Raw genomic sequence first — 21,157 nt, forward strand, 5'->3', positions numbered from 1 at the left:
AATAAAAAGTAGTAAAAAGTTTGGAATGAGTAACCAGGAGAAAGTGGAGCAATCAAATCCTTGAATTTGTTTTCAAAGCTCCATTCATAGTACCAGAAAAGCATACTATCAAATCTTTCAAATAATTTCTTTACACTGTTTTTGGTTGCCATTTTCCTTCTTCACTCAGAGCAGTGCATACAGAAAAAAATAACATAACATACACACGAAAAATTACACAATTCTGAAAAATTACTAAACTTACCCATAAAATCAATAATTTAATGTTAAAAACACTTTAAAGAAGCTTCCACCACATACATCTACCCTTCTGTCTGGAGCTTGGGCCTTGAGTTAGAAATTTCACTTGGGCCTTGCAGGTGCTTGGGGTTTCCAGCTCCTATTGACAAATTGTATGTACGTGAGAGTGAGGTATCATGGCTTTGCTCGCAATCGGTGGGGGTGAGGCTTGGGAAACACAGGATTTTAGATTGATTAACCTTTCCTTCCCAGCCATGATTATGGCCTCAGTGGGGGGGTGGGCATTCTGGATTCTTTCCTCCCGTACATGGGAGAAATTATTAGAATTGGTGTGAATCATTTGTCAGGAGTTGGGCAAGCATGTTTTGTATCAGATACTTCTGTCATCATTGGTACCATACTTTGTCACTAATACATCAACAGAAAATTAAAGTGAAATGGAAGTCTTAAACTAACACGTGAGGTCAGAGGAGTGAGCAGAAATTCATTGTGTATCTGCTGCACAGTAAAGACTACGAAACTATGTAAATTCCGAGCGACACAAGGTAACTTAAGAGAAATAAAAATAGATTTGGATTATTACATGAGGCATACATTAAGGGCAGAAGTGGTACATGAACCAGAGTACAGGTCAATTGGTCAAAGTGGAGAGTTTGTAAATGTGCTTGTGTACATGAAAGGGATTTGGCTTAGATAGCTGATCATGTTAATAGAGAAGTGAGATATTACCAGAGGACTTGGGGTTAGAAGCATCAAAGACATAGTGTATGGATCATAATTATCATTATTTACTTCTCTTAAGCGATTAAGTGATTAATTATTTTACATGTTTGCAACAAAGACTATACTGTTACATGATCTATGATTTTAACAATCTATCAAATTAGGACCGTTTGAAAGTAATAATGTAAGAGATCATTTACAATTTTGAAACTTATTCTATATGATCAAAAGTGTTCAAGGATTTGTGCAATAAAATGATTAATGATATGTTGTTGCGAATTCCTGATAAATGTGTAAAATATTGAAAACAGGTTATCCACTTAAGAGGTATTGGCTGCATGTGGATTTAGTACCAGCTGTGTCCTAACAATATCATTTGTACAGTGTCTGAAATTAACCTGCTCCAACAGAGATCTAAAAAGTGTTGGCGGCACCTCATAAACATTTTCAGCCTGTTGCTGAAATAGACATTATCACGTCTGACTGGTATCATTTACCATATGGTCAGTCATTCATGAACTATACACTAATGAGAATTTGGTTCACAGGTAATTTTCTAATGATTGTCGTGGGATAAACATATTTATCATACTAGTTCTGCTAATGTATTCTACTAGGTTCACAGGGGAAAAGATTAATCATCTAAAAAGCAAGCTGGTGGCTTTCATTATGTCAGAGTATCCTAATATGCTCAGAGCACAGCCAATTGTTACCATAGCAGCAGATGCATTTTCTCTTTTGTGAAATAAATGGCAGCTCCCAAGCTGATTGGCTAAAATTAGATTATCCTGCTGGACCAACCACGGGGAGTTAATTTCATCAGAGACAAAATGGTGGGAAATCCTATGGAGAGCCAACAAAGGAATTTTCATTACAGGCCAAAACATACAAGTTCACTTCTGGACCAGGTAATTTACAACAAGCTTGAATACCAACAGACCTTAGTGAGGCCTGTATGACCCTGCCATGACTCTCATAGACATGCAGTTTGCATGCCTAAGCTCCACCCATAGTACAGCAACTAATCTGTTTTCATTGTTATGATTGAACACATTTTTGTGGATTTCTTTTGTTAGATTATGTTAAAATCAAATGCAGGGTTTGCTTAATGTTGGTAAGATATATTGGGTAATGGCTTTCATTTAGACATGTACTCTTCTAAAAAAAATGTATTTAAAATAAAAATAGACTAAAAAGAAAGTGGTAAATATATCTTTGAGTGTTAATAACTTAGACTATTAAGATTTCTTCACTGCATTTTGACAAAGTATCAGATTGGCTCAGTGGTAGCACTCTTCCATCTGAGTCCAAAGAGCATAGATTCAGGCTCCCCTGCAGAACTTGAGTTTATAATCTAGGTTAATAATTCAGTGCAGTAGTGAGGGAGTATTGCATTGGCAGAGGGACTGTCTTTGGGATGAAATGTCAAGCTGATGCCCTGGTTACCTACTCAGGTAGACATAAATGATCCAGTGCTACTATTCAAAAAGCTGGGAGCTCTCCTGGTGTCTTAGCCAACATTCCACTGAAACAGATTATCTGGCCATTTATTTAACTGTATGTCGGATCCTGCTGTTCTCAAATTATGACATGACAACAGTGGCTGCATTTCATCGCTTGTAAAGTGCTTTGGGATGTCCTAATAAGATGTTATGGTGTCATACAAGTACACCCACCTTCTAAACATGGGGCAGGATATGAAAATTGGTTTTGAAAGATGCTCCATAGATCTTTTACAACAACAATTATATAGTGCCAGTTACATCTTAGGTGACACCGTGATAGGAGTTTTCAGGGGTAAAATTCACCTTGGCCGGTAGTGCAGAACAGGTGATGGCGAATTGGCAGCATATTGAAATTATTGGATTGTGTTGACTTTCTTGGATTCTAGTGATATTCCTGGCTTTGTGAAGAAGTAAACCAAAAATTTCTAGATGGTGATGACTTACCTATCAATTCCAGCATGATCCACTGCACTATTTCTTCCACTTCACTGACTTGAGGTGGCTCACTTGTTGAGCCCAGTATTAGTCATTCACCTTCTAAATATCTCCTCTAAATATCTGATTCTGTAAGTTCTCTCCAGAGTCATATTCTTTCAGCTTCCTGAACTGTTTATTAACCTGATGTAGCATGACAATTTTCCTTCTTATTGGCACGCAAAGGGAAACATACAGGAAAAGTCTTATCATAATTTGAGGGCATTGGTTGGGGTTTGCTTCTATATTCCCTTTGTGGTCTAGTTGGAATATCTATACCTGATAATCTAGTGGTGAGTCTGTGTCTGATGCCTGGTGGCCTACTGGTATTATGGCCTAAACTTTAGCTTTGAACGGCATGAAAATCCAGAAACTGGGTTCCTAAAGTTGAAACTAAAGTCTGCATAATCCAAAACTCTTGTCCCTAGTTAGGTATTCTACTTTTGTTGGGCAAACAAGGTGTGACTATCTTGTGAAATGCTGCAAACAGGGCCCATTGTGGCTCAACTTTGGGAAAGCAATTTATTAACAGTATTGAAAAAAAGTTATCTCATTTGGAAGAAAATAAACCAAGGTGAGGGGGTGGTGAGATAAAATGGATTGAGGAATGATCCTTTATTTTCACCACTCTATCCAGCCCTAACTTATGGATAAAAGTTTCCTCTGTTTGTTGTGAAATGAGTTTGAACAGTTCCTTGTGAGCATGGGAGTATAACATAAAACTGTGCTTAATTCAGAACCAATTGGCACTAAATTGGCAATCTCAAGCAGATGCCATAGAATGGGTGCTGTGGAAAATGAAAAATTGCCACTGGTGCACGAGTGCTCTTCTTAAATTTGAGACATCTTGTGACAGATTAGAGGGAGTTTTACTTTGCTTCTAACAGTGCTAAATCTGACCTGGTAATGTTTGATACTAGCACTAGGTGTCTGAAATGTGAAAGTGTTCCATTTTGCTGAATTGACATCCCTCGCCTTGATGAGTGCCAAATTCACTCAAAAGTTTTAGAAAGTATATAAGAGGCATCAGGATTATACTTATACAAAGCACATACTAGAAATCAGGAGTAACAGTTTCCTAGTTTAAACTTAAGATCCATTGCATCTTATACTCTTCGCATTGCTTCATCAAATGGATCGGTTAATAGAGGCCATGTATTGTGTACACTTATCTCCAATGAGCTTTTACTTGGTCTGTTCCCTGAGAAAAGATGAATTAAAAATATTGATCATTATCCAGCTTGCAACAACCTATTAACACTATTATTTGTTTCTTTGAAATAGGCTGAAGTTTCTGCACTATGGTCGAAAGCAACAGCTGGTGCACTGAGTGAAATTCCAGAAAGCTCTCCACCTTTAATCTAGTACAGTGCTTCCTTATACCAACTTTACTGTAAGTCTCAGTTGCTGTGGGACAAAGGCTGTTGACTGATGCATGTAATTACCTCCTCTAATATTGCTCTCAACTGTCTACCATGACTGACAAGAATAGATGAGGTTTAGCCAAAGTCTGGGAAAGCTCTCAACATAAAATCCTCCTCGTGTTTGCGAGCCTTCTCCTCCCTTTTTAACATTTCTTTTGATTTGAGTAAGATGGAATACTATTTAAATAAATAAACTGCTCACCTACTGTGAACTGCTGGTTAAAAGTAGCTCTTAACCTCCTCACTAATATTCAGTTGAATTGTTTAAATTGATATATTTAAGATGATTACACTCTTAGCCCCACTGTTTGCATTTTCTCACTTTCAGTTCAATTGTTAAAGCTCTTAGGCAAATTAAGCTACACCTGTGAATTAGTACATGGGAAGCACTTTAAAGAATGCAAAGTAATTTTTGATAGACAGTAAAATGTCATTGCAAACAATTTCTGGAATAACAATTAGAAAATACTTAGGTGTGGAATATAACTCTAAATGCCTCACTGCAGTTATTATATATCAATGTCATTTACACATTTTTCCACTTCCACTGAAAATGATTTTTATTTCAAAGGACATTAACAGTGATTGTCATAAACTGTGACATCGTTATCACAAATGCTTAGAGTGTATATTAGTTTGATTATTGTCTAGCATTCTTTTTTTTATTTATTTTTAGCATTTGTATAGGTAAGGTTGCAGTAGTAATTAGCCATATCAAGGTATCAGACTGTTCAGAGCTACAATATCAGTTATCAAGTCTTTTATAATAATATCATTTATCATGATATTAATTTCCCCTCTTCATTGTCAGCTCTGCAGTTAATTCTAGCACATGAAATTATAGCCGATGAGAGTGGTTTGCTTTCTTCTCTTGCTGTCAGGTGGGACACACTATTTAGTTTTCGTGCAGTATTTCCCCTTAATCCTATCTTGATTCCACTTTACAATAGGCCTATCCATAAATAACACATATATTGCTTTATAATACCATATTCATTGAATGTAGAATGTCTCTTAGGATTTAGCACAAAGGTTTTTGTAAATTTAATGGCATCAAAGTAGAAAAATCATGTATATTCTGTAGTACAAGTCACTAGGGCCAGTAATAAGCTTTGAATTGAATATATGATTAACTTCGGTACTCGGCAGAACTTAAATGGCATGGTAGTTAGAAGCCTAGTTTTCACGTAAAGGTGATTCAGTCAGGCACAGCCTATCATAGTCTGAGTTCCTTGCTATTTTCTGACAAGAAGCTACTTTTATTAAAAAAGCCCAAACCAACTTCTTAAGTTTTATTTTTAGTATACACGAACTCAAATACTAAATGGTTAAAACAAACATCAAATCATCTTTTCGTGAGAAAATTGCAATTACTTGAGGACAAATAACACTAAGGACTCAATAGATTTTCTACCAGAAAATAGTGTGGTTCTACACAGTAAAACACTAGATTGTAGGTTTCTTGACTTTTGCACTAAAGTTGTAATTAGTGTTGTGTTCTGATGGATCTCTTAGTATAAGTTAATCATTTTGATAGTTTTCTTTATTTGGACATTGATTTTGCAAATCAATCTACAGAATTATAATTGGATTCAAGGAATGAATTAAAGTCTTTATGGCTTTATTAACCCTCAAACATAAATATGTTTATTGTAATATTTTGATCACTCTTTTGAATTCAGTTTTCAAATGCTAGAACAAAATAGATCATCACCCTATCTAATGTTATTTTTTACACAACTTTTCATTATAATTTTAGGTTTAATTCAAAAAACTTAGAAAACCTATCTAGAAAAATGTACTTTCAATGGAGCATTCTTTAAATTGTTAAAACTGGTAATTATTTGGGGATTTTTTCAAATAATGCAAAAACATTGTAGACTAGAAATGACTTTTGGTCATAATAACAGACAAACATTTAACACATTCATATAGCATTCATTTGCCTGGTATATAATGGAGGGGTTAACCTATTTATTTTATTTTAAACAGATTAATGTCTGAGAAACACATTCAGTATTCATCCACTAATATTGCCAACAGCGTTTGCTAGCCTTGTAACTGCAGCAAAACTTTAAGACTTATACCACAAAAGCCTGTTCATATACTGCAGTCCTTTATTCTATGGGGAAGTGGAGAGTTATGATCCTTATGCTTGTCCAAGTGCTTGCTATAGTGGTTATTCTAACCAAAAAAAAGACACCAGTCACAGCACATTTTGTGGAGTTGCTGTTCATTCAGTAGAGTAAGGGTTAATGGTTTGAACTGATCCGTTGATCTCATTGTGACATATGGTAGAATTTCTTCTTTCCTGGACAAATAACAGTTTTATCTTTAAATTTGCAATAATTTATTACATTTATTAATTAATTTGTTACATTTAGAGGTGAGACTAAAAGTTATTTACTTGTTGGTTATGAAACCACAGAAAAATTTGAACAATATAATGATTCTTAATTCATGATTGGAATCAGAAAACCATATTTAATTGTTTCTTAGTTTTGATAACCAGTAACAATCGTCTTTGTGTTCTGTTTTATGGGGCAATTGCACTTCAAGCTCTGCCATATGCTCAACATGATCCATATTAAATCAGCCCTAAGGCAAACTTTATTCATTTTTAATGTCAGTTATGGAAAGTATTTTGCATAAGAGTGGAAATGTACATTATTTATCCTTTGTTTTTGTTATAGGTGAGAGGACTCTTATAATAACAATGAGAATGTATTTTAATTGTAAACATTACAACAGCAACAACTTGCATTTATATAGCGCCTTTAATGTAGTAAAACATCACAAAGCACTTCACAGGAGCGCAATCAGACAAAAAATTGATACAGAGCCAAAGAAAGAGCCATTAGGACAGGTGACCAAATGCTTGGTCATAGAGGTAGGTCTTAAGCAGCGTCTTAAGGTATTGAGGAGGGAATTCCAGAGCTTAGGGCCTAGATGGCTGAAGGCATGGTCGCCAATAGTGGGGCAAAGGAAGTGGGGGATGCACAAGAGGCCAGAGTTGGAGGAATGCAGAGTTCTTGGAGGGTTGTAGTGATGCAGGAGGTTACAGAAATAGAGAGGGGCGAGGCCATGAAGGGATATGAAAACGAGGATGAGAATTAAAAAACTGTATGTGGCAATGTAAATCAGCGAGTACAGGGCTGATAGGTGAACAAGACTTGGTGCGAGTTAGGATATGGGTGGCAGAGTTTGGGATGAGCTCAAGCTTATGGAGGGTGGAAGATGGGAGGCCGGCCAGTCCTCCCCAACCTGTCAAACTGGAATAATCTATCAATAGGGATGCTTTCCAGCCCTTCAATTATTTTAATGACCTCTATCAGGTCACCTCTAAATCTTCACTGCTCTAAAGTAAATAGTTGTAAACAATTTTACAACACCAAGTTATAGTCCAGCAATTTTATTTTAAATTCACAAGCTTTTGGAGGCTACCTCCTTCCTCAGGTGAACGATGTGGAAATGAAATCCTCGAAATGAAATCGCATTTATAATTCACAGAACAATGCTTGGTGATTACAGACAGTTTTTTCAACTGCCCGTTGCCAAGGCAATCAGTGTGCAGACAGACAGGTGTTACCTGCAAGTTCTCAGAATATACAAATCACCAAAAAAAAACAACAAACAAAAAAAAACAGAGATAGAGAGGTAGAAACATAGAAAAGACAGCAACTGACCCGTTATATTAAAAACAGATAACATTTGTTCGCTGGTGGGGTAACGTGTAGCGTGACATGAACCCAAGATCCCGGTTGAGGCCGTCCTCATGGGTGCGGAACTTGGCTATCAATTTCTGCTCGACGATTTTGCGTTGTCGTGTGTCTCGAAGGCCGCCTTGGAGTACGCTTACCCGAAGGTCGGTGGATGAATGTCCATGACTGCTGAAGTGTTCCCCGACTGGGAGGGAACCCTCCTGTTTGGTGATTGTTGCGTGGTGTCCGTTCATCCGTTGTCGCAGCGTCTGCATGGTCTCGCCAATGTACCATGCTCTGGGGCATCCTTTCCTGCAACGTATGAGGTAGACAACGTTGGCCGAGTCACAGGAGTATGAACCATGCATCTGGTGGGTGATGTCCTCTCGTGTGATGGTGGTATCTGTGTCGATGATCTGGCATGTCTAAAGTAAATAGACCAAGGTCCTTGAGCCTATCTGAATAGCTGAGGTTCTTTAACCTAGGAATCATTCTTGTAGCTCTCCTCTGGACCTTTTCCAAAGCTGTTATATCACCCACCATGTGGGGGGGGACCAAAACTGGGCACAGTACTCTAGATGGGGTCTGATCAGTGACCTGTATAAGGTCAAAATGGTGCCCTTTGATTTATACTGAATGGTTCTATTAATACAACCCAATACCTTGTTAGCTTTAGCTACAGTTTCTCTACATTGGTCAGGAACCTTTAGTGATCTGTGCACAATAACACCAAGATCTTTTTGTCGCTCGTCCTCTTTCAGTATTGTTCCCTGTAAATGATGCATGTGGCCCTACCAACATGCATGACACTACATTTATCTAAATTAAACGCCATTTGCCAACGTGTGGCCCATTCCTCTAGTACATCTAAGTTTTTTTGGATTTGATTGCACTCCTCCACCGTCTTAACACTTGCTCAGATTTTGGTGTCAACTGCAAACTTACTTACCATACTCCCAACACCACTGTCCAGGTCATTAATAAAGACCGTGAAGAGTAGCGGGCCTAGGACCGATCCCTGGGGGCACTACTAGTAACACGTCTCCAAGCTGAACCACATCCGTTAACTATAGCTTTTTGGCTGCGGGTTGAAGCCAATTCCTAATCCAGCTTGTCAAATTTCTACTGATCTAATGAAGTAACCTAGTGTGAGGCACCTTATCAAAGGCTTTCTGAAAGCCCAGGTAGGCAATGTCTACCGAATTACCATCATCCACTACCCTATTGACTTCCTCAAAAAACTCTATCAAATTTGTAAGGCACAAACTATTTTTTTGGAAGCCATATTGTGTATTTCTAATGCCCCCTTCCCTTTCTCAGTGATCATAAAGGGCATCTTTTACAATCCCTTCAAGCATCTTCCAATAATTGATGTCAGGCTGATAGGCCTTTGTGACTGCACCAGTGGACGTGAGGTGTTTCCAATGAGAATGGAGGGAAAATTAGTGCTCAAAATTACCCTGTGTTACTTTATAGTACCCAATATTGGCCTATTACAAATGACCATTGGCAAAGGCTTTGGAGCACATCACCTTCATGGGGTGGAATTGGTGCATATCATGGGCACAGGAATGGAACTTCCAATGGACTATAGAAAAACGTTATAAAGAGAGGTTGCACTTGGGGTCTGAAAAAAGTAAGGTTTTACTATATATACTGCAGTAACAAGTAGACTCCATAGTTTAATTTTACTTATAGAAAGACTTGGTCAACTCACAAGTGTATGTTTTTAAACTTGTAAAATAAAGTTGTGGAATTAATTTCTGAACTAAATACAATCTACTGAATCTTTAAATAAGTTCCTTTCACAGCCTATGATTATTTTTAATGACATCTCAAATTTGATGAAAATATGCCTTGAATTAACAATTCCTGTACTAAAATGATGAGTGCAAATCATTGTTAGCAGATTTGCTAATATTACTGGATGAATCTGGGATTTGGGGTGTCAGTCTAACTGATTTATACTCCATTAACCTTGTTAGTCTACCTCAATTTTCAATCTGATAAATGTAATTAGATTACTGAAACAACACTGGTTCTGTCAAATGAAGATTTTTTTACTTAAAATCATAGTTCAGGTATGTATTGAAGCTTGTAAGAATAATTCTAAATACTGTAAAATCTGGATTATAAATTACTGGTGTATAAATTGCTCTCCTATTACTGTGGTTATTGTAAATAAATTGATAAAGTAATAGTTAGAAACCATAAACGGATATGAAGGCATGATTTACACATTGGATTTTTCTAGTGCATGAAATTTCTAAGGCAGTACATTTTTAATACCCTCTTGTTGTATATTTCTCAACACTATACAGGCACGATGGATAGCTCTTTCAAAGAGCCGGCACAGGCACGATGGGCCGAATGGCCTCCCCCTGAGCTGAACCTATGAAAAATGAAAATAGCAGGATCAAATTGCGATTCTGGTAAGGGCCTTGTTTCCATAAAAACCTCCATCTAGTGGTCCTGGCAAGAAGTGATGGACCCGCCTCCCCCCCCTCTAACAAATGAAATTAATGCTTTTGAGTGATAGGCAGATCAGGGATTTGGACCTGTGACCTTCTGGTTTATAGTAAAGGCTGTAGTGCGTGTACTGCTGGGCTGACTTAGGAGAGGTTTAAAGGGGTTAACAGGGTTTTTTGGCTTTGATGAGGGATTGATGAGACACTAAAATAGAAATGCATTTTTTTTCCTCAGTAGTCAGAGTATCTAAGCTCTAAAACAAAGAAATATTGGCAGGGTTTGGAACAATCTTCCAGGTGGGTGCAGTTAGTGTGGCGACATTCTTTAACTGTTTGGATTAATGAACAGAGGAATCCTCTCTGCTGGCTGTTGTTAAGCACCTTGCATCTCAGAGGTAATGTGCAATGGATTGTCTTAATCTTTCTTTTTTCAAAGAAATAGAGTAAGTCAGACTAAAATGTCAGACACTATCAATCAAACACTAATCAGTTGAAAAGAACCTGACACTAACTTTATATCTAATTACTTTTCCAGTATATTTTTAATTGTTATCACCAAAGGAAGTCCACTTTTTTTTTGGAAAACCTCAGCCACTGACAGCTGCTAGTCAGAAGGGTGGTAGCCATTGTTTATCGTGTCCTCCTTTTGTTTGTTGCCACCCCTTGTGGAAAAGAAGAGAATAAATACTGAGGTTAATTTTCATTTCCTCTTGAGTTCAGACAGGAAATGATTGTTGCCCTCGAGCTAGATCTGATTGATAATCACGGAGAAGGAGGGAGGAAGCAAACCTGCGAGTCACACAGATAAACACCTGCACCTATGAACACCTCAGACCACACAGAGAGAATCAAATCTTCTTTCCTTTCATTTAATATTTGTTAGTCATAATTTGATGGAAAACAAATTAAGGATAAAAGCAATTCTAATTTTGTGCATTACTTGATGGTGATGCAATAACATAGTACGCATGCAGTAGCTTAGCTTCACATGCAAGCTTAGACTGTGAGTGTGCCAGCAGGCTATTTGATAGTGAGGGTACCACAATTGAAGCCCAATCCTATCCTCATCGGACGACATCTACATGTACACATGAGGTGAGCTAGCTCTCAGGCTCTGATACACACTGTGTTTATCACAGGAGATGGAGGAAAGAGTGGCCTAGGAGAGTAGAGGCATAGGAGATGACCTTGCTCTCCCGCTAGCTCAGTTGGTAAAGGCAATGATAATTTCAGCAAAAAGTAGACATGAATTAAAACTTTTGTATTGTCAGTAAAAGCCAGTAGGGAAATTCTAAGTATTTTTACCCATCCAAAATGGATTAATGAGCTTTGGCAAAATGCTGTGCTGATTTTTCTTGTTCAGGTCATTAATTATGATTTTGTGCAGAATTACAGAAGATAATCAAAAGTGAATATTTAACTCCACTCCAGTCCCAGCATTAGTGAACGTAATGAAGAGGAGGTTTTGGAGTATCACAGCAGTGAGAGAAATGTGTTGTAGAGAGGAGCTTTCTGCCATGGAGCATGGGTGTGGTGGTCATTGGCAGGTATTACAGGGTGGAAGAGAAGAAGGAGAAAAGGATGGTCCAAGAGAGCAGAGGTGTAAGAGCCACATGACTCACAACAGAGCAATAGAAGGTTGTCCATGAGAGCAGAGGCATAAGAGGAAATGGGTTTTATGCCAATTAGTCAGTCAATTGCAACAGAGTTTAGCTGAGTATGATGAGGGAACAGTGCTTGAGTAGGCTCAGGCTTTTTAGGGAGTGAGTTGTGCCATCTGGTCCATGATGATCTGAAGGGACAGTCAACCATCAATGCTGCACTGCCAATGGCAGTGAAGGCCATCACTGTCCACAACTTTTATGCCAGAGAGCCCTTTCAAGCACCCAAAGGAATGCTCTCTAAAGTCATCCACTTTGCCCATTACAATACAATACATTGTTCCATTCAGGAAATAACTGAATCCCTGTATCATCATGCACCCAGCTCTATACCACTTCAGTGATCAACAGCAGCAGAAGTAGCCAGTTTTTCCAAATTTCTGACTTCCCCAAAGTATAGTGCATCTTTGACTATACATATGTAACTATTTGTGCATCCATAATCTAATGTCATACCTAACTAGGAAAGGCTATTATTACATCTACATAAAAATTCTACGTTAGTCCTGCCATAAAATAATGCATCTCAGAACATGTTTTTTTTTGAGTTGGTGGGGATAGTGGTTGTATATATTAATTCTAAAGCAATGGAATATGACACAGCTCTTTTAAAGTAAGTTAGATAGCTGGCTTCCATGCGATATGGGAGCACGGTCAACCCTGTTTGATAACACCTATCCACAACCATTCTACCCAACAGAAAACTAATACAATGAGGCACATGGGCAAACCAGGGCCTTCACTAGAGTCCACTTTTTTTTGGAAAACCTCAGCTACTGATTGCTGCTAGTCAGAAGGGTGGCAGCCATTGTTTATCGCGTCCTCCTTTTGTTTCCCCCCCCCCCTTGTGGAAAAGAAGAGAATAAATACTGAGGCTAATATTCATTTCCTCTTGAGTTCAGACAGGAAATGATTGTTGTCCTCGAGCTAGATCTGATTGATAATCACGGAGAAGGAGGGAGGGAGCAAACCTGCAAGTCACACAGATAAACACCTGCACCTATGAACACCTCAGACCAGCACATTTGGTGTGCTAAAGCAGTGCTTTAGATATTCAAATTGGTTATATATAGGACCATGCACTATGCCCTAGTGTATGTCCGCAAAATTATTGCCGTTCAATGCATGCTACACAAATTTGCCAGTAAAAGAGACCTCCCAATAAGGAGCCGCTACCATCTATGAAAGATCAGGAGTATTATATTGTGCAGCAGCCACCAGCAGTAGACTAGCCACCGAGGTGGGGGAAACAGGTGCATAAGAATATCAGTGTTTTCCACTGAGGTCTACAATTGGGTATGATTACCTTCCTTTGTACATATTTACAATTACAGAACTTCTAGTTGCTTACTTTTTTTTTGCAGAAAACTGCATATGTTTTGCCATGTTTTCTTTGTCTTTGTCGTGTTTCCTTCTTGTCATGTTTTCATGTTATTTTCTATACAATGAAAAAATAGGTCTAAGATATAGTAAAATGAATTAGTATCATTAAGTTGAACAATACTATTTGTGTACATATTTAATATGTTTTCCTCCTGAACTTTTCCATGTTTCTTCTAAATTTCTTCATGTTGGTTGTGATGTGCCCTACTAGCACATGCACTCTTATTTGATGTAGTAACATTAGTTGAGGCTGCAAAGCCAATGGGCAGGCTCATACATGCCACCATCAGATTTTTAAGCTGATATCAGCCTTTCAGCCCCTGCGTCAGCTTGTCAGCATTTTACAAGAAAAATCCACTTTTTTCACTAACATTGGAAGTTGTCAGTTTCAATCAATTAGTTCATTTGAAAGATGGGATTGGAGCCTGTCAAAAGCAGACAGGTTGGAGGGTGGGACTGGAATCAATCAGCTGTTACTTTCTCTCACTGTTGAACACAAACTTGGTTACTGAGCACCCCAGTTATGGTGCGTTTATTAGTGTTTGTCCCTAAAGAAGTTACATATAAACTAAAAACTGCTAAAATCCAGTTTCTAAAAGTTTTGTTTTCCTCAAAAGGAAAGCTCGGCTGCTGTCTTATGTGGAGGTTTATTTTCTTCAATGCTGGTTGCAGCTATATTTTTAAGATAAGGTGGATGTTCCCTGGTGTAAATGCATTAATTAGCTTATTTTGACAATTCCTGTAACTGTTATTGCCAAAGTTTGGAAATAAAATAAGAAGTGGGTTTAGAGTGTTGATGCATTTTACTTAAAAAATACTGAGAATCACCCTCAGAATCACCGTCACCTCCAAAATGCCAAATTATGTGTCAAAATTATAATTTTTTTGTGGGGGGAGGATGATCTCTTAGAAAATGATTCTCATGGCTTCAGCATTTATATCCCCCTTCAGTAATTTCTAAATCACCACTGTTGCTAACTATACATTTGTCACTGCAATAAAGGCAATGGAATGTTGGGTATACCTCCCGCTTATGTTATTACAAACCTGTGCCCCTCTGGACACCATCTAAATCTTGTCTTCACATGTTGAAGGTCTATATTCAGAACTGATTTTGAGCTGTCAGTTTCTTGGGGCTGTGTCAGCTTTTTTACAGCTATTGTGCTTATGCTATTTTTCTAGGTTGGCATGTATGCAGGCTTCAGGAGATACAGGAGACCCACTACCTGTATCTGTGACAAACCCTGATGAACCTGCATCAGTGCCTAGCACCTCCTTTTCTGTAGTTACCGTGGGCTCATTGTTTCAATAGCCTTCATTGTAAATCAGACAGCTACGGTCTGTGTCCCTATACAACTCAGGAAGGGCATTCAGAACGCTGGACTTCTGTCATGTATCAGCTGGTTTCTTATCAACTACCACCACTAGAAGTAATGAACTTGCACTCATATAGTTCCTTTCATAACCTCAGGACATCCCAAAGTACATTTGAAGTGTAATCACTGTTGTAAAGTAATATAAGGAAATGCAAACAGCCAATTTGAACACAGCAATGAGATAAATAACCAGATAATCTGTTTTAGTGATATTGGTTGAGGGCTAAATATTGGCCAGGACTCCAAGAGGTCTCCCCCATTCTTCTTTGAATAGTGGGGTGGAATCCTTTACATCCCCAAGAGAGGACAGATGAGAGAGGTTTAATGTCTCATTTCAAGGATGGCACCTCTGACACTACAGCACACCTTCACCAAAAAATCCATTACAAATGTTATCAGTATGTACAGGACCTGGTTGGACTTTTAAAAATTGTTGTTGAGCCAGTATCCACAAATAATCCGCACTCCACAGCTGTAGAAATGGGGGGTAAATTTCTTCTTCACATCTTGGGTGGTGGAGCAGATCCCCGTCGATTATAATGGAAGTAAAAACCGGGCTGGTTCTATAACGGGTGTCGATCTGCTCCACTCGTTTACTGCCCAAGGTGAAAATTACCCCCATTAACTTATTGACATTTATATCAGTTAACTGGTTTGCCACCCGCTTGACAAGTGCTAAAGGATTATTATTAAAGATACTCATTACATTGCAATTAGCTGCTAGCTTTTCAGGGCCTGTAACAAAATTACATTCTTAGGAAGCCTGTGATTCAAAACTGTGAGCTGCTTTGCTTCATAGGAAGAAAACCTGACCAAAGTGCAATTAAGGATTCTGTTGGCTGAATCTTTTAAAGATGCCTTTGGTCTAGATCGTCCTGGCCATAGGGAAGTGTTATGAGGTGAGAGGAGCTTGTGGAAAAAAATTGAAATCCAAAACAGGAAAAAAGAATCAAAAATAATAAGACATGCCATCCATTATATACCACTCCCCACTTTCCTTTCCACTGACTTTAATAGAAAGGGAACTGGGGAGAGGTGTCTAATTCGTGAATGGGTGGCCGATCCAATAACCCCTGTTTTACACTATTGTGAAAAGTTAAAATCAACCCGGTGAGTTTGTAAGGGATATTTTTATAATTTTTTCACAAAAGTGAGTACATTTGTGAAACATATCTGATACTTTAAAAAAAATACAAAAATAGATACTTACATAAGAACATGTTCTGCTTACAGAGCAGGTTTTTATTTCTTGATAGCTTGAGCTTCTCCAAAGAGGAATTAACAATGGTACAGAGAGTGTAATTATAATTGAAGTGCTGTAATCTTTCCATGGCAATTTATTCTGCACCATGCTTTCTTAAAACTAGTATTTATTTTCCTTTTACATAGTTCTTCATATGCCAGGCACCCTCCCCTAATAAGAAGCATGGGGAGAACACTGCAGCCTTCATGATACCATTATTGCTGTTGATGAAAGTGAGCACCAATGCATTTGGTGGGTTGCATGTTGTATCTCAGTAGTGAATCCTGGGGCATGATTTTATCGGGGAGCTGGGAAGGGGGCAGGGGAGTGGAATTCCTGACGGGAAACCCGGAAGTACGGGTTTCCCAGATGTCCTTACCATTTTGATGTAAGGACGTCTTCTTTTTTTATGGTTTCCCGCCTGACAGACCAGCCTGATTGACAGGCTGGCCTCAGTCAGAGGGGAGAAGAGGAAGGAAGAGGATGCGAGCAGCTAAGTCTTAGAAGGGGGTGGGGGGAGTGTCATCGGTGGGGGGTGTCAGGGGTAATTGGGGGGCTCAGTCATCAGGGATGATCAGTAAGCTCAGTCATCAGGGGGCTCTGTCATCAGGGGTCATTGTGGGATCGGGGGTTCAGTCATCAGGGGGGCAGTCGGGGGGACATCACAGGGCTGGGTCATTGGGGGGCTCAGCAGTCGGGGTCATCATGGGGGTTGTAGATCGTGGGGGGGTTATAGATCATGGGATGATTGTAGATTGTGGGGGGGGGTCAGAGATCGTAAAGGGGGATCGGAGATTGTGGGGGGGTTCGGAGATGGTAAGGAGGGGATCAGAGATCGTTGAGAGGGTCGGAGATCGCGGGGGGTTCAGAGATTGCGGTAGGGAGTTCCGTAGATGTCGGTGGGGGGGGGGGGGTTCGGAGATTGTGGGGGGAGGTGGGAGATCGTGAGGGGAAGTCAGAGATCGTGAGGGGGGTGTCGCTGCAGGTAAGCTTGTTGGGCCTGGGGGAAACACTCCTGCCCCTCTTGGCCCACAAGCAGTGCCATAAAGGCACTTACCTGCTGTTTTGGGCCTTCTTGTCTCCTCTCACGTGGCGTGAAATAGAAGGCCCAGGAGTCTCGGCCCCCAGGAGTTAAAAACAAAAAATCTATTAAAATGGAGGCCCGTTGCCTCCTTGAAAGTTTTTAGTGACCAACCCGCCTCCGAAGAGCGGTTTGGTTTCCCGCCCCTTGTCCCGCCTCCGTTAAAACCGGAAATGAGCGGGTTGGGGGCGGGTTTTAGATTTTAAACATTTTTACTGCCCCAGCCCACCCGTTTTTCCGAGTTAAAATCATGCCCCTGGTGTCATTATCCAGAAAGAACATAAGGGAATGCTGAAAATGGATGAGTATTGCTATCCCAGTTATATACACTCGGCATGACTTTTAGTTAAATCATTTTTTGATGTCAAAACACTGAGTTGATCTTGGAGGAAAGCAACACTGAAGTGGATCTGATACCGGGGCGCCAATTTGAGTTCTGCAAGTCGGGTCAAATTGTGGACAATTTCAGAGTTGATCCAACCTTTGATGTGTAGTTTAGTTAGGATACTAATTTTCAGAACTCAAACTTTTCAGTGTGGAATCATAATGTACGTGATTCAGGACATTTTAGTAAAACAATGACGTCCTTAGAGATTTAGTCTTGTTTAATGAGAACAGACTTGTAATTGCAGATGGAAGGCTGTGATATGGATAGATAATCTAACCTATGATTGCATCTCTTCCTTCCCCCCTTCTTATGCAGGTGTCTGGTCCAACCTGTTGGATGGGTCTGTTTGCACAAGACATTGCAGATGAGGGTCTTACCCATTCACGGCTGATTGCACAGAGAGCGGAACACAGGTTACCACGTCAACTGCTGAGACATGCAGGTGTGAGCAATCAGTGCAGATCAGCACTAATCCATCAGACACTGGAATACTTTGAGCAGAGGCAGACTCAGCTGCATACCTTCAGATGAATGAACTGCATCAGACCTGGCTATAGGCAGTCCCTCTCTCTGTTTCTCTAAATATATATTAAAGATAACCTGTGAGCGTAATGTGTATTTTGATCTGAGAAATGATTAAGCCACTCTGTGCTCTATAACTGAATTATTTTGGAAAATAAATGATTAAAATTCCCCATTAGTCAATGATCAGATCCGTATGGATCCACTTAGAGGTATAAAAAGACTTATGTTTTTGAAAGCACAAGATCAAAATTAGGATTTTACAAGTTTTAGTCATTTGACATCAACAAATGATTTAACTAAGAGTCAGCTGAGCCAAGTATCCGGGATATTTTAACAACAGCTGCTTATGGGCTGTGATTTACTTTATTATTGATTGTTCGGAGAGTAATACTTGAGCCAAAGCTTTCAACCCAAGTGGCCTTTATACAAAAAAACACAGTAATTGCAAATCATAAATAAAATTCTGAATAGCAAATAAGTGGTCTGTAAACTTAAGGATTGTCAGAGTGTTTTAAATAAACTTTGAACATTTTTTGGTAGAATAACTTATTTGATTAATACAAAATACAACAGTTTAAAAACTACAACATTGGCTTCCATCACGGGAATATTTTAGGTTATTACTAAACAGCAATATTATTCTATCAACACATCAAAGAGGCAATTAACAGAAAAACAAAGCCCTTTGTTATTGTGCAGCATGATTGTAGACAGCCAATAATAAACTATAATATTTACTTTTCTATCGGTGTCCATCTCTGGAGTTATTAGGTAACACCTATTACCTTTAGTTACAATAGGGTGGATTTCTCTCTGCTCTGCACCTGGCAATCAGCTTTCCCCAGACACAGGGCAGAGGGAAAAGGGACAGAGAACGGTTATATTAGATCTCTACCCCATGCCTCCTGTTGAGATTTACTGCGACTCCCCAAGGGATAAAACTGTGGGAGATGGACTAGCCATTCTAATGAGGTGACAGAAGGCATTCCCACCATTCTGCATTATTTTCAGAGGACTGCAATGGATTGGCACCCCAGCAGAGGGATGCCCATGAGTGGCTGGTGCTAGTGCTAGCCCACAATGACTGAAGGGTCAGCAAGGGTCCTGGGGCAAGGCCAAAAAGTATGCAGGTAGGCAGGGACATTGATTTGGCACCCCCCTCAGCCCCCAGGACAATTGGAAGCACTAGGGGCCTTCTTGATGCTGTAAATAAATGTCATTCATTTATTATCCTGTTGGGCCCAGTCAAATACATACCATATCCAATGGGCAGTGTTGTGTATCTCCCACGTTTTTTAATCACCTTAGTTCCCCCCTTAAAATACCTCCTTACTTATTCCACCTCTTTCAAAAAAAGCGTGTGAGAGGGTCTGGGCTGCAGATTATTTTGTGGGTGCCATTAATGGTCCTCCATGATTATTAGTCAGCTGGTATAATTCTACAGGGATGAGATAGCAATCTGGCGTGACAAAATGCTTCACCTCATGACCCAGCCAAGAACTGGACAAACTCATCAACTGAGTAAAATTGAGTTGGACTGAGATCTGACCAGAATCCCTTTGAATGGGAGTTAAGCTTTAGAACTACCATTCTAGAGTTATATTGAAACTCTCAACATATGATTAAGTGAAAACATGAATTATTGCTTCAAGATTTGAATTTTCTCCACTTGCTGTTTTATTTGGGGCTTTTTATTTTTCCACAACAATTTTACCAAATCAGAAAATTGTATCTGGTTCTAGAAAATTAAACTAATGTCCATGAAAGCGAAAAAATCCAATTATCTAAAATGTAAAATAATAGTATCTAATTGAAGCAAATTAAATACTGTTACTTATCATAACCCTGCTTGTTCCATCTTTCACTTTTTACTTAATTCTGTGCTTTGGGAAGGTACGTCCTATAAGGGATTACAAAACTGATAGCCTCTTGATTCAAAGATTTAATGAAAAAGACAATTAAATACTGGAGAAAGAAGTATGGATGGGGTGCATTATTTTTTGTTGTATTTAAATATAATCAATTTCTTTGCTTTAAGCATCAGATTATAATGCTACTGAAACTGTAGTGAGAATTCTAATGTACCATCAGTCAGCTAGCTAAGACAGAGAAGTGTTAAATCTCAGTTCTTTGCTGAATTAATTAAATTTTATTCCAAATATTTTAATTCAAAATGTATAGTGTTTTACATACAGTTTAAGTAAGATATTCAGACTTTAATTTGTTGTTTTATCAGTCAAAAAATGCATGAATGAATGGATGAATACTAACAACTATTGATGAACACTTCCTATGGAAAAATCTTTCTTTTGTTGTTAATGTCTTGCCAGGTCAATAGAAGCTAACATTTGTTAGCTATACCAATTGTATAGTGCACTGGTTTATTTAGCAAATGAAGGGTTAAAAAGAATGTTTGAAAAAGGCAATCCATAATAAGCATTTTGTAAACAAAAAATTCAGTTTTATGGAAAAGCATCGTTCACCAGATTGTATGTCAATAGAATGGGACATTTAGTTCTTACCTTTTCTGTTTTGCCTTTGTGTTTACTGCACAATTCTTTTATTTTAGTTGCTATGATGTTGTATGTTGACTAAGGATGTCTACCATAATTGTACAAAAAAGAAGCAGGATCCAAGTAGCTAAAGTTCGAATGCTATACAGGTATGAAGAAACCAGGAATAACTGCCAAAAGGTTGCTAGTTCTGGTGTTTGGCAACCAACACATTTTCAGCTCCTGTTCCTAATACTCATGTACTCATGCTGAGTTGTTTTTTTCCTTCATTCCCTTTGGGAGCTTGAACATTTACAATAATTGACTTGTAATTAGAGCGTATTTGTGATCTGCTCCACAGCTAATTGTGCATCGAGGAAAAAAACTGACACTGGTGAAGCCAGCTTGACCCCTGACTTCTGACAGAGCTGCATGGTAAACAATCTGCCAGTGTATTGCCCAGGTGGATTCAG

The 21,157-nt window shown here is 38.8% G+C and overlaps 1 long non-coding RNA gene across 1 annotated transcript; it reads left to right on the forward strand.

Annotated features, from left to right (window-relative positions):
• Window positions 1-4,255: 4,255 nt before the first annotated feature.
• Window positions 4,256-20,833, forward strand: LOC137331039 (uncharacterized). The gene is made up of 3 exons (XR_010965358.1): window positions 4,256-4,335; window positions 17,983-18,109; window positions 20,762-20,833. It is a non-coding gene; the product is annotated as an uncharacterized lncRNA (long non-coding RNA).
• The last annotated feature ends 324 nt before the right edge of the window (window positions 20,834-21,157 follow it).

This window comes from Heptranchias perlo, chromosome 13 (assembly GCF_035084215.1).
Source record: "Heptranchias perlo isolate sHepPer1 chromosome 13, sHepPer1.hap1, whole genome shotgun sequence".
Classification (NCBI taxonomy): domain Eukaryota; kingdom Metazoa; phylum Chordata; class Chondrichthyes; order Hexanchiformes; family Hexanchidae; genus Heptranchias; species Heptranchias perlo.